Raw genomic sequence first — 14,535 nt, 5'->3', positions numbered from 1 at the left:
ATAAAATCTGTGGACTTTTATCATTTTTTGCTTAATCTTTTTTCCAAGAAAATTTCTGCGGGACCCCTTGCATCCTTCTGGAGGTCCTCTTGGGTCCCTGTGTTAGATGACAACAGCTTTAAGATTTATGATCATGTATATATTACATCTGTGATGTACAGAATCTCTGCTCTAGATCGACAGAGTCTGTATCCCCTTATGTACTAAACCTACATAGACAGCTCCCTTCTAAACAGAATGTTCACTAAAACTGAGAATGACTTAGCAATTCCTTATTATTTATTTTATAGCAAACAGTGAATATTTTTAAGATGTCAATATAAAATACTATAATAAAATGAACAACTGTCATCATCTCTGCCACAAACATCCGGCCTTTGAGATCATAACAGTGAAGATGTCTCTAAATGCAAACGCTTTAAGTTTATTATTATATATACATGTCGCACCTCAGCTGATGACACAAGAACACTTCAGTGTGTCTTATAGCGTAAAGTAGTGATGGGTTTAAGTCAGATCAGACTGGGGTTGGTTAAGTTTCTACTGTACACAGTGTGTACTGTACACAGAGGAACGATGTTTTTGACTTATTAAATAAAAGAGAAACAATCTGTTATTTCAGTGGAGGAGATAAATGAAGAAGGATGGGTGTTTTGATGGATGGATGGAGATGTGTCAGGCTTCAGTACTTGACGGTGGCTTTTGAATGAGCAGTGAGCAGCAGGCAATGTGATTACAGGACACGTGTCGTCTGTCCCGACTGCTTGATTTAATGTATTCAGGTCTCTTTATCAGCTGCGTGAGTGGCCCTTTAATCTGGGCTGCATTTTATTCTCCACCTGCACACTGCTCTCTGTCTGTCTGTCCATCGGTCCATCTGTCTGTCTGTCCGCCCGTCTGTCTGTCCATCTGTCAATCTGTCTGTCCGTCTGTCTGTCCGCCAATCTGTCTGTCTGTCCACCCGTCTGTCTGTCTGTCTGTCCACCCATCTGTCTGTCCACCCGTCTGTCTGTCTGTCTGTCTGTCCACCCATCTGTCTGTCTGTCTGTCCACCCGTCTGTCTGTCCGTCTGTCAATATGTCTGTCCGCCCATCTGTCTGTCTGTCTGTTCGCCCGTCTGTCTTTCTGTCTGTCTGTCCGCCCATCTATCTGTCTGTCTGTCTGTTCGCCCGTCTGTCTGTCTGTCGGTCCGCCCATCTGTCTGTCTGTCAATCTGTATGTCCGTCGGTCCGTCTGTCTTTCCACCCACTTGTTGTCAGTCTGTTTGTCTGTCCATCCATCCGTCTGTCTGTCCATCCGTCTGTCCGTTTGTCTGTCTGTTTGTCTGTCCGGCCTTCCGTCTGTCTGTCTGTCCATGTGTCTGTCTGTCCATCCGTCTGTCTGTCTGTCTGTCCATCCGTCTGTCTGTCCATCCGTCTGTCTGTCCATCCGTCTGTCCGTTTGTCTGTCTGTTTGTCTGTCCGTCCATCTGTCTGTCGGTCGGTCCGCCCATCTGTCTGTCTGTCAATCTGTATGTCCGTCGGTCCGTCTGTCTTTCCATCTACTTGTTGTCTGTCCGTTTGTCTGTCCGTCCATCCGTCTGTCTGTCCATCTGTCTGTCCGTTTTTCTGTCTGTCCATTTTTCTGTCTGTTTGTCTGTCCGTCCGTCTGTCTGTCTGTCCATCCGTCTGTCTGTCTGTCCGTCCATATGTCTGTCTGTCTGTCCATCCGTCTGTCTGTCTGTCTGTCCAGCAAACCGGGATACATTTACGCTTACGTTCTCCAAAATCCTAGCTGTCATTCAAAAACATAAGAGTTAATAAAGAGAGGAAGTGTGTTTAGTTTTATATCAAGGAGAAACAGAAGAAAGTTACAATCATATAGTATTTGAGGATATGAAGATAATACAACAGAAATAGTGTTTAATGTAACCTTTTGTTTTCAGAGAATATATCTTGGATTACATTTCCTGTTGTAATTATAACCTCAAATCTCAATATTTTTTTACAAAGAAAAATAAAAGAGAAAAATTTGTTAATGTAAGATTTTGCTAAATAAAAAAAATTATATGTTTGTTGTGAAAAGAGAGCAAAATGTAATATATTTATACTATATATGCATATATATGTAATATATAAAAACAAATATGTCATACGGTACACTTAATTCTGTGCTTCTCCAGACGTAATACACCATGACCAAATGATGTCCTTGCTTTTTTAAAACAAAACATAAAAACTAAATTCAGTCTCACTTTGTCGTCTTGTTTCAGCATTAACGATTGTGTTTGTTTTGTTTGACCATCTGCCAGCTTGATCTTCATTATTGCTGTTGAATTCACACATATGCACATCATGCCTTCACTCACCTCATTCATCTGTGTACATAACTTGAACCTTGACCTCTTGGGCAACAGGACACAGGGGTTGATGCTTTAGCTCTGATAAACAATGCAAATAGATGATCAGTCAAACTGTCAATCACATCTCACCTTCAAATAAAAAGACTATTCGAATACAAAAAAATGAAGCTTTTACACACATTATAAAGTTCATCATTTTGTTAAAGCAGATTCTTCATCTTTTTATTTTAGGGTGAACTCATCTAAGTGCATAACAATGTTAAAAATTATATTTAAAAAACCCTACTTCACCCTCCAGCTGTTGAAACTGAAGCCAAACCAGCATGCATCAAAGAGTTATTCTCATCCGTCCAGAAGAATCTCTCGCCATCACAAACTATCCATCATTTCATCTGAGCCCTAATGACTTCTGTTCTCCGGCTAAATGAGCAATTCCACCTTTGACTCAGTAAAAGCTGCTGTGAAAAAAGAAAGATTTGCAATGCTTTTAGACCCGATGAAATTCAAGACTCCTCATTTTGGTTATTTGGCCCGCCGATGACCAGAGACGATGGATGCATGAGGTAATCCCATCTGTCTGGACGATGTCCTAAACACATAATATAAACACATTTACGCATTATGACAGATGCTTTTATCCAAAGCGACTTACGTTGCATTAGTCTATACATTTGTTTCTGAGTATGTGTGCAATCCCCGGGTTTGAGCCCATGATCTCGCCGTTGCTAGCGTCGCGCTCTAACCACTGAGGTACAGGAAACACAACATCACAAACACAACATCACAACATCAGCGGTGACCCAGAGCATTACTGTATTTATTCTAAGAAAACAAAAATGTTTCAGAAAGTTTATGTCAGATGATACGCTGGTTGTAAAATTTGTTGTGAATCTGTGATGCTCAAAGCAAATGTGTCCGATCGAACAGAATCTGTTTGAGTCTGCCTCCTGTTTCTTTCTTCCCCAGGAACACAAAAGAAGATATTTTGAAAAATGTTGGCAGGAGGACAGCACTGGACCCCATTCCCTTCTATTGTTACCAATGCAAGGGAATGAGGGATGTTAACAACATGTTTCAAAGTATCTCCTTTTGTGATATGCAGAAGAAAGTAAGTCACACAGGTTTGAAATGACAAAAGGGTCGAGTAAATGACGACAGAACTCTCCTTTTGAAGGTGAACTGCTCCATTAAAGATGCAGTTTGTAAAACTTTTTCAGTAAAATTGTCTGTGTGTGTGTGTGTGTGTGTGTGTGTGTGCGCGTCTGTGTGTGTCTATGTCTATGTGTGTGGTAGGGTTAGGTGTGTCTGTCTTCTGTGTCTTCACCTTTTTCTTGTTTTTACAGGAATATAACTTTGATTGTTTTGTTTACAGTCAACATGTCTCATATACACCTTTAACAAAATTGTAAAAGCGCTATATAAATAAAGTTCAGTTGACTAAAATATCCAAAAACCACTAGGCTAGTGTGATATATTTTGTTCAGCTGAGTACTCACAACATCTCAAATGTCTCCAACTACTTTTAAATTGTGAGAAAATCTCCATTCTAAACTGTGACACGGGGCTGTGCAGTCGCCTGTCAGTGGCATCATTTCCTTTGCTGACGTAGAAACCGCATGACAAAAGTGTTGTAGACAAAGGCGCAAGTAGTGTCTTGCGTCTAGCGACTAGAACTTATTTGTGGACTTAATTATTCGCAACAATTATAAAACTTTAGATCATACAACAAGATTTCTCGTCCCCGTCTGATTGATGGCCATCACAATGGAGTTGAAGACAACAGATCCCATCACTCCTTCATTAAGCTACGTCAATGTTGTTGTTTTGACCGTGCGCCCTCTAGCGGCAGTCTTTACAAACTGCACCTTTAAGAATAATATTGCATGCGTGTACATAACTTCTATAGAACTGCAATCTGAAATAGAAGTCGACCGTCGTGTATATTACGACAATTCTTTCTTTAATAGTCTTGAGCAAACTGAGATGTTTATTCACCTGAAAAAGATGCAAACAGCTAAATATGTGCGATTTAAAAATTTCATCTCTTAAAGAACACCTTTTCATTTTCAGCATTTTTGCTCGGTGTGTTTCGTGGTTTATGGTGTGTGTGGTGGAGACAATTTTAGCGGCTTGTGCTCCTCAAAGGGATTCTTTATTTAATGGAGCAACGAAACCTCAGGACAGCATTTGTCTGATCTGAAAAACATGTTAAACGTGACATGAAAATAGAGAACGCTTTATTCACCTCACAGAGTTTCTCTTGCGTCTGAAAACATTCCGTCTTTACTCAATTAAAGGAAAACACAAAGATTTGTTCTGAAGACTCCTGGCTGTCATATGACTAGCGCAGACCTTTCAGTGAATGTAGGCCAGACGAGAGAATGTGAACACAAATCCAGTCCAAAACAACAGGGCCTCGTTTGCCCTCTCATCTCTACGGCTCTGGAGTTATTTACAGCACGTGTTGTTCTAGTTTTCGCATCTCAACTTGTGTTCCACACATGAGCCGAGACCCCCGGCCCATTCTAATCCTGCTTTCAGTTCAAGCCTCAAAGGTTTTGCCGGTCGTGTTGACCTGAAACAGGGTTAAGACAGGCCGGTTATTTGAGAATTATACAGCTCTAATGCATCCACAGCGTTTTACTGACGTTTTCATGCAATCACAGACACAGATTACATCTAATGGCACTCGCGGGAACAGATCTGTTTGAAAGTGTGCGGCCGTCGATAGTCCAGCCCTGAGATGCCTATTTTACAAGCATTAAGATGCATTTTCTGATTACTTTCAAGATCGTTTTTATCACTGGAGTCTAATTACTGTAATGTACTTGGATGTTTAACTTCTGATGCTGTTGGTAATTTCATCATCTTCTTTACTGTTAAAAATTTCTTTGTTCAAATAATGTTTGCATGCAATTACAATTTACGTTAACATCAGATTTTAAATAACACCTTCATTTAATGCAATTACAATCATGGGAATTAATGGGAAAGGAATGTTGATTTGAGATGAAAATGTTAAAATACAAAACAAGTGAAATACAATTTTATGTTTAGATTTAATCTTAAATAAAGATGAGTGGGTCCTGACCCGCAGTCCAGAGGTCACAGAGAGCAGGGCTCCAGACTGCGACCAAATGGTCGCATTTTGCGACCAAAATTTGAGAGTGTGCGACTGAATTTTACATCCAGTCGCACATTTGCTACCAGTAAATTTGCCTCCCCCACCCTCCGTATTTTTTTATACATTAAACGTGGAAGGGGCACGTCAATGATCAATGAAATGAGCAATGAAATAATCAATGAGACGCGAGCGCACACGCACGCAAACACACACACACACTCGCACTCGCACACACACACACTCGCAAACATACTCACGAGACGCGAGCACACACTCGCGTTTCATTGAGTGATGCCTGTCTGTGAGGCGGCCAATGCGTGTGAGAAGAATAGGAAATGGCCACTGTAAGTGGCTAAAATGCGTGGAGGGGGAGGGGCCTAGAGATAATCGAGCGCGCGTAAACATCTGTGGGAAGGAAACGGAGACAAATATCATCACAACCTGATATGTGACCCTGGACAACAAGACCAGTCGTAAGTCGCACGGGTATATTTCTGACAAAAGACGAAAATACATTGTTAGGGTCAAAATGATCAATTTTTATTTTATGTCAAAAATCGTTAGTATATTGAGTAAAGATCATGTTCCATGAAGATATTTTGTAAATTTCCTACCCTAAATATGTCAAAACTTTATTTTTGTGAGTCGATCCCTTAATATCGCGAACAAAAAATGGTCAGAAACATGCCTACAAACTTAACTCGCTGCTGTCCGCTCTATGAAAACTACCCATTCAAGTTTGCTATCTATGTAAAGTTAAGAGATTCCGCTTTCAAATTAATCTACTCTCTTCTATGTCATTACAAGGGTAAGCCAATAGAGAGTGTTAAAACAAACCTGTTTCCTCTTAGCAACGGCCTGCTATAGCGTCTCACGTGCGCAGCGTACACAATCCGTCATGATCGCGCTTCAAAACATGGATTCTGATGGAAGCGTGTTTGCTCAATCTAAACACTAATGACAGCAATAATTTAACGAACCTAGTAAATGATTGTTTCGCAAATCATTGGGAAGATAATACAGAATGTCCAGAGACCGGCTTGACATAAGGGGATGCCCCGGAAGACGACGAATTCAATCAATGTTTAGATCGCTTCGACTCCGTGCCATGAAGGAATACAAAGTGTTCACTGCGGACTCAGAATTCAACCCGCTTGAGTGGGAAAATTCTTCAAAGTTCAGGTCAGTTAGTCACAAACGTTCTTAAATACCTTCTTTACAAAGTAGTGGTTTTCATGAGTTGTTTATGTCAAAGTTATGCCAATTTTGCTCTGACAAAATGTAAACAAAACATCATCTTAGCATGTAGATCTGCCTCTGTTAATGATGATTCGTTGCCAGCTCAAGTGTAAAATTTTATATGTTCCTGGAGAATTATTTTTATGAAATTGTGTGTGTATACAGTTTAAGCTGTGGTAAATCAATGGTGTAAGTTTCATTTATTTCCCATCATTAGTAATATGCGTTGCTAAGGACTACTTCTGGAAAACTTTATAGGCGATTTTCTCAATATTTAGATTTTTCCCACTCTCAGATTCCAGAATTTAAAATGGTTATATCTCGGCCAAATAGTGTCCTATCATAACAAACTATATACCAATAGAAAGTGTATTTAGTCAGCTTTCATGTGGTGTATAAATCTCATTTTTGAAAAATTTACCCATAAGACTGGTTTTGTCGTCCAGGGTCACATATGTGCGTGTGTCTGAGCTATGAGCAAGCGAACTATTGATTCGTTCATCCGACCTGCGGCTAGTGTACCAGTGCCAGAGTCTACAGTGTCACCATCGGATGATGATGCAGAGTCAGAGGTTGGTGTGGCGAAAAAAAGTCACACTGTAACTGTGAAATGACCGAAAGGTTACTAAGCACTTTGTTACTAAGCACTTTTTTTATTCTGAATGTATGGTATTTTGTTTACTATATGTACTGTCATGACAACGATGGTGCTGTCAGTTTACCTTGTTGTTGCATCTTCAAAAGTGCAGAATAAAATGTGACACTGAATTTGAAACAGAACATTGTAATTTCTGCATCTATTATTAAAGTATTTATTAGTAATACAGTGGAAATTAGTAGATTTGGTTAGCATGTTGATTTACGGTATGTGCCCCTAAATTTTCTGGTTGTGCCCCTAAAATTTTCAGTTGGGGGCCACTGTGCTCCTGGTGAAAAAAGTTAGTCTGGAGCCCTGGAGAGGGGCACAGAGTCATTAAATATAGACAAAAAAGGTTTTTATTATATAATATAGTTTAAATATATAACAAAAAATGATCTTATCTACACTCTCTCAATGTGCTTGACACACAAAGAAAAATATTTATATGTTTAAACAGACATTTATTGAAACTACCAATGTTTACCTTGTATTGATAATCAATCTTAATTACTAATATAATATAATTATAATAATTTTTATATTTGAAATATGTAAACAAGTAGGAGTGCTCCGAGGAGAAAGGTTGGGAACCTCTCATATGGACTTCTACATGTTCTCTAATATGAATTTCTTTTGTATTTGGTGGTGACATGCGGTTTGTGTTTCAATGTGATTAACTTTTGTAGTCACACAGACGGAGCATGTATTTCAGATTCTTCAGCGCATACGTTCGGCCAAGTAAAAAAATGAATGTTGTATGAGAAGCACACAAAATGGAGGAGTAAATGGCATGAACTCACCACCCACATCAGTTCTGAGACTTCAGCACAGGTGTGTCCTCAACAGGGTCAACACATAAAGAGTCTAAACAAACAAAAACAAAGATAACATTTACCAACAATACACGCAGAGAAAAGAGAACTGAAATTTGTGATGCTCAGAGGTTTCTCTTTTAAAGCTCTCAAGACTACATATTGATGTGTATTCTAACATATAGCAATGACAAGAAAATTCAAATGTTATATAAACATGCATGTTCTGTAAATACCTTGATTTGACATTCTTTAAGAAAAATAAAGTAGACGATGATACAAACAAGAGCCATCAAATTTATGTGGATTGGGAGTCACGGATCATTTGGTCTTTGGCACAATTTAATGAGTTTATTTTTTTCAGATGTTTGATGGATGATTTGGAAAGCTTTAGATAAAGAGAACTGAGCAAAAGTCTCAATCAAATTCATTACTTCCTACAAGAAACCAATGAGATATTAGATCAATCTGACGCCTCTTTTCACTGGAAACTGTATTTCTGCTTTCGCTTAAGATGCTGCACATATTTCTCTCATTTCACAGCATTTTCTCACTCTTCATCCCGGTCAAAAAACAATTCTCCAAATCATCTTGATCTTATCCTCAAGTGTTGATACTAAATGTATCTAACAGGGTTGTTGAGTTCCACGAACCATGAGTACAGCAGAATCATTAAACCCTCATATTCCTCTGAGAAAGAAGATGAATGATGAAAATCTCTCAGCTCCTTGTCTATCAGACAAACTGAAACATCATCCAAACGTCCGTCTCTGTACCAGCTGCTGTCCTGAGAGCCTAAGGAATGAGACTGAAATGCGTCCACCTGACAGACATGTAATCCTACTCACGGTCTGACATCTGCATCCGAGGTTTCCATGGGAACCATGTTGCTATGAGATCAATCTATTCATGCCACCATAGCAGGAACGGAGCGTCTGTGGAAAAGCACAGGGTTTGGATACAGTGACACACTTTACACTTGTCCAGCGCTGTTTACAAGGCCGTGACACCAACACACGAGCTGCTGTCATTAAAGAACAAGAGGATTTCACTGAATCTGGAGAGGGTTTTGTTACATGAGCATTCAAATTAATGCATTGGCGTATGATGTCAGAAAATACTTTTTAGACTTTCTGGAATACTTGATTGTGATTGGTTAGTCGCAAGGTCTGTTGTTCACTAATAACAACCCTAAAAAACTAATAACAACCCTAAAAGCTCTGTCCCCTCTATGCTTCAACAGAGATCTGGGGACAGAGAGTAGTCTTTCACACCTCAGACTTCAAATGGAATTGTAGAGATGAAGTTGGTCAGATAGGCAGCTCGGAGCCAGATTGTTTAAAGATTGGAAAACAAAGAGAAGAACTTTGAACTCAATTCTAAGATCACAGGTAGCCAATGTAGCGATTTCACAATTGGAGTAACATGATCAAATTTACGTTTTCTTTTGAGAAATGTAGCATCTAAAGAGAGTTGCAGTAATACAGGTGCGTCGTAATAAGAGCATTTACTGCAATCTCTAAAGTTTTCACAGGGAGAAGCGTTTTCATTTTAGAAAGAAAAAACAGGAACTAACAACAGCATTTATTTGTTTATCAAATTCTATACTCTGATCCCAAAAGACACCTAGGTTCCTAATACATGAAGAGTTCAAAGGAGCAAGATAGTCCAGATCAATACTTCAGCTCCCTGAAGTTTCACTAGGGCCAAAGATTATAACCCCGGTCTTTGATTCTTTCAGAAAAAGAAAATTATGAGAAAACCATTCTTCACTTCATGAACTTCAATGCGTGTTGCTTGTGTAACCAACACAAGAGCCGAAGAAGAAGCAGCTAGTTTGAGAAGCATTAGCAGTGATAGCGGCAAGTGAACGGACACTTTTGTTGCAGATTTGAGATGTTTAATATGGATGTTCATATATTTATTTATATTTATATATATAATATTTTACATAATTCAGTCGGAAATGCGTTTGAGTAAACATGACTCTATCTAGCTTCTGTGTTTATCTATTGATGAATATCCCATGTGTTTGAATTCAAATCATCTTCACAAATAGCCTTCTGGGGACTCAGGTTGAGCGACGCGAGTGGGCGTGGCTTCAGCACCAACAGAGGACACGCCCCCAGCGTTTTACAGCCATGCTTACTTTTCCAAGATTTCGATTTACTTGGATGTTTTATTCTCCATTCAATTTGTCTGGGTTGTTAATAACATACTTTTCTGTTGTATGACAAACTCAGAGCATATATTTGAATCTCACTTTAAGATTGGTTTTGTGCTCCAGGGTCACATATATGAGACATTACATGTACAAAGGATTAAACCAATGTTTATGGTGTTTGAATGTCGCGTCTTGCCTTAAAGATGTCAGTAAATGTTTTTTCCTCGAGGATGAAGTGTAAGGTTTTTACGCAACACTTTTGCATCCTCAGATCTGAGATGCTGCAAACTCAGACAAGCGCAATATGCTACAAACAATGTAAAAGACAATCAAATGCTGCAACGCATTATATTTGTTTGAGTTTTTGCGGCTTTTCTTTTGTGATGTATTCTAAAACGGTTCAATAAAACACTAAATAAAAGGCTGCAAACTAAACTCAACTTCACTGCATTTATCATCTAAACTTATCAGTTGTTTATACTACGAGTGACTTCAGCTCGTCAGTTCATGAGTGGCGTCGGTTTGAAATCTCACTTAAAACAGAAGAATGGCCTTTAAAGTGCACTCGACGGGGCAAAATGAAATGAACCCTAAAGTCAGTTCTGCAGACGGCGATGTGCCACAGACATTCAGCAGCTTCTAGTTCAGCGAATCAGGAGATGTTCTCCGTTATGTAAAGTCCTACATTTGTGTGATGTTAGTGCTCGTCCTGCGGGAGCTCTCTAGCATCTATTCACAGGAACGGCGTTCATCTGTTCTGTCAGTGCTTCTAATGGAAACAGCTTGATGCCCATAATCAAGACTCAGAGCTGGCAACTGTATGATGCTCTCCTCCCACACGGCCAGAGGTTACTTTGCATAACTCTGACGCATTTCCTGCGGCAGCCGGTCGGGAATCCTGCGGAGGTGGAGAATCCCGGGAGACGTTACACTGCAACATGTTGCAGACCAGCACGCTGGGATTTCTGATGCCGTTAATGCGCTGAGAAAATCTGCTTATTTCCTCTGCCGATCCCGGACGTGACCTCCGCCTGCTTGACCTCCGCCCACACTTTATTATCTTCCAGCTGTAGCGCTTTTTGCTCCTCTAGGCCAGGCCGCGTGGATTACTGCGGAATTAATGTCCGCCATACGGCCGGCCGGCATCAAGCCGCGGGCTGCTTGACCTGGTGTTATGCGTGTCAAGGTTGCACGGCTGCACGCTGAGCACACCCAAGGCTTTTACTCGGCACGGCAGACAAAATCCCGTGTCCTGACATGACTCCAGAGCGGCTGAGATGACTCACAAACACAAAGCAGGGTGAAAGAGATGCTCGCAGCATCACTGCAGTTTCACACGGCCGCTCTGTTGCATTTATGCGCATCAACCTGCAAACAACACAATTCAATCATTATTCTACTCTACATGCTTTCTATAAACCTGCAGAACTATATATACACACACAGAATATATACGTACATATGAATACTAATACATGCATGTGTGGATTCACTCTGTAGTGGGGGAACATTTTAAATGAGAATAACACTTTTATTTTGAAAAATAATATACCATAATATATGATATTCTATACATAAATACATTAGCTATTAACTTCTGTGTTATGTTTTGAGTTATTTGGTATATTTTAAGATACATTAATAAGTAAATAAATATAATATTCATGAGATAACATGACTAAAATGAAGAACTGATGGTGACCAAACACTTCTATTAACCCAACCGTCTACGGGTTACAGTATTTCTTCACCTTTGTTAAACTTCACAAGACCTTCCTGAAAAACCCCCACAAAATTACTTCAACAGTACTACAGGAAAGAGTCGGATATAACACAAGCCATTCATAATGTTTTAAAGTGACAAACAGAAGGTATGACGGTCAGACGTCATGTAAATTTACTTATGTTTCTACACCAATACTTATAAATTGTTTGTATATGAACAGTTTGGTTCCAAAACGCTATAAATCCCTTTTGATTAAATTGAGTAAAAAATAAAGAAAGTGGCGAGATGAAAACCCTCTAACGTCCGTTTCAAAGTTTCACAAAGCATCTTTAGGTTCAAGTAACATGAAAAATTCAAATCCAGATTTTTTATAATAACTGATCATTTTTAATCAATACTAAGTGTTATTTTTCATATTGAAACAATTGAAACTACACAATAAATTGAGTTGAACTCAATATAATAGTAATCTTACATTAGGCACTGGACTAAAATACATTCATCAGTGAGTTCACAGGTCATGTTTTTAATGCTATAAATGAGTGCCACATCTTCTTAATCTCCTCATGTAAATGATATCATTTCTACCCCAACTCAGAAACCAGCGCAGGTTCATCAATGCGGTCAAAATTATTCATTTTTGTGCTTGTTTGTGGAACACAAAGTACAAAGTAGATGAGGGAAACCAGGAGGCCGTCCAAATTCAGAGCGCCACCATTACGGTTTACAATGCGTGGAATGGTGTGCTGTGATTGGTCGAGCGGATATATGAGTGAGACTTCTGTATATTGAGATTTGGAAAAGAATAACACGGTGGATATCGCGTGTTGTGTCAAATTTAAAAGTGACTTTTCAATACTGATTTTGGCGGAAACTCATTTTTTTTTAATGGCGTTTATCACGTTTTGGAACCAAACTCTTCAAAGGTTATTCTATGTTTATGAGTCACTTCGATTGATGTACTTTTCTCTTTTAATCAAATTTTATTGAAGTTTATTCTATATTTCAATGGTATTGTAGCGCTGTAGACTAACAAAAAGCATTTTAGTGCACTTACTGTCACTGAAATCTGTACACACGACAAATAAACTTGTTCCACAATAGATGTGAAATCGTATTGTTGAGTTTAAAAACAAGACTATGTGCGAGACAGACCTCAACAGGTTATCACAGACGAATGAATGAGCTCTCGGCATTGGCTGTTGCTTTAAGACGGAATCTCCGCCCCCCTCTGATGATTGGATTACTGAACAAGACAACAGAAGCTTTAGTGCTTTTCTCAGCACACCTGTTCCTAACATTTCCTCAAATATCCCTGTTCCTAAAACGCCCCTGACCTGTTCCTGACATCTCTCTTGTTCCTAACATGGCTGCTCTTAAAATGACCCTTACATGTTCCTGACATCCCTCGTCCCTGACCTCATGTCATGAAACATGTGTATCATTCCATCAACATCATCATGTGTTCGTCAGCAGATTGACTCTTTGTGTGTCCTTCTGTTTCAAACACTTTATAGAGCAAATATTCTTTGAAATCCCCCGGGATCATTATCTGGCTCTTGAGGTAAAAGAGAGAGTAACAATATCGCACAATATTGTGAGTAATAAAAGTCAGACTTTTAAAGATCTCCTCTGGCACAGTGAATCACATGGGACGGCTAAATAATCGTTTCATTCGTCATCCGTCTGAGGCTAATTTGAAACGTAACATCTCTGTGACCTCCAGCATCCGAGCATTAAACATCAGACACAAATCAATCAATCTGCAGTCGGCTCTCTGTTGCTTCCCTTGTGTCACATGTACTGCGAGATCGTGTCACTTACCTCCCACGATGCCTGAGCATAACTTCTGGGGAGTTCTGGGAATGCACATTACAAGTTCAATGCAACAGGGAGGTTTCAACATTCTGGGAATGCGCGTGACATCAGGAGGGTCAACACCCTGTTTCCCATGTAATGCAACAGACGGAATGGTCAGACGGTGTTAGCCCAGGTACCTTTCCTAAACACCGTAGGACACTTTACAGGAAACGCCCAATAAAACAGCAGAGTCCAACAGCGGGTCACCATATAAAACTCAATGCTCATTTGAAGATGGAGCGCCTCCTGGTGGAGAGCGCAGAACGTACTCTCCGCCATTAAACATTCATGACTTTTATCTCCTGTCGTCTTGACCGCACAGATCCTTCTGTGATGACAACCGGGTCAAGACCTTCAAGTACAAGTTTCAAATCAATCTGCCATGAACTGGGTTTTCTAAAAACTAAAATAATTTTTTATGATGCCATGTCGGACACAGCAAAGATTATTTGTTCAAAAACACTACTGCGATGACTGATTTCTGAATGTGTTGAGGGAAATCTGTATCGCTCATAACTTGAACTTGATGGTCATCAAAGTTACACTGAATTTAAAGTCCCTGTGAACCAGAAGTTGCGCTCGTTTTTCCTTCTGCGTTTTGACGCATTTCAGAGTTAAATGGAATTTTT

The sequence above is a fragment of the Triplophysa dalaica genome, chromosome 13 (genome assembly GCF_015846415.1).
Source record: "Triplophysa dalaica isolate WHDGS20190420 chromosome 13, ASM1584641v1, whole genome shotgun sequence".
Lineage (NCBI taxonomy): Eukaryota > Metazoa > Chordata > Actinopteri > Cypriniformes > Nemacheilidae > Triplophysa > Triplophysa dalaica.
The sequence above is the reverse complement of the archived record's forward strand: the minus strand, read 5'-3'. Positions refer to the sequence as shown.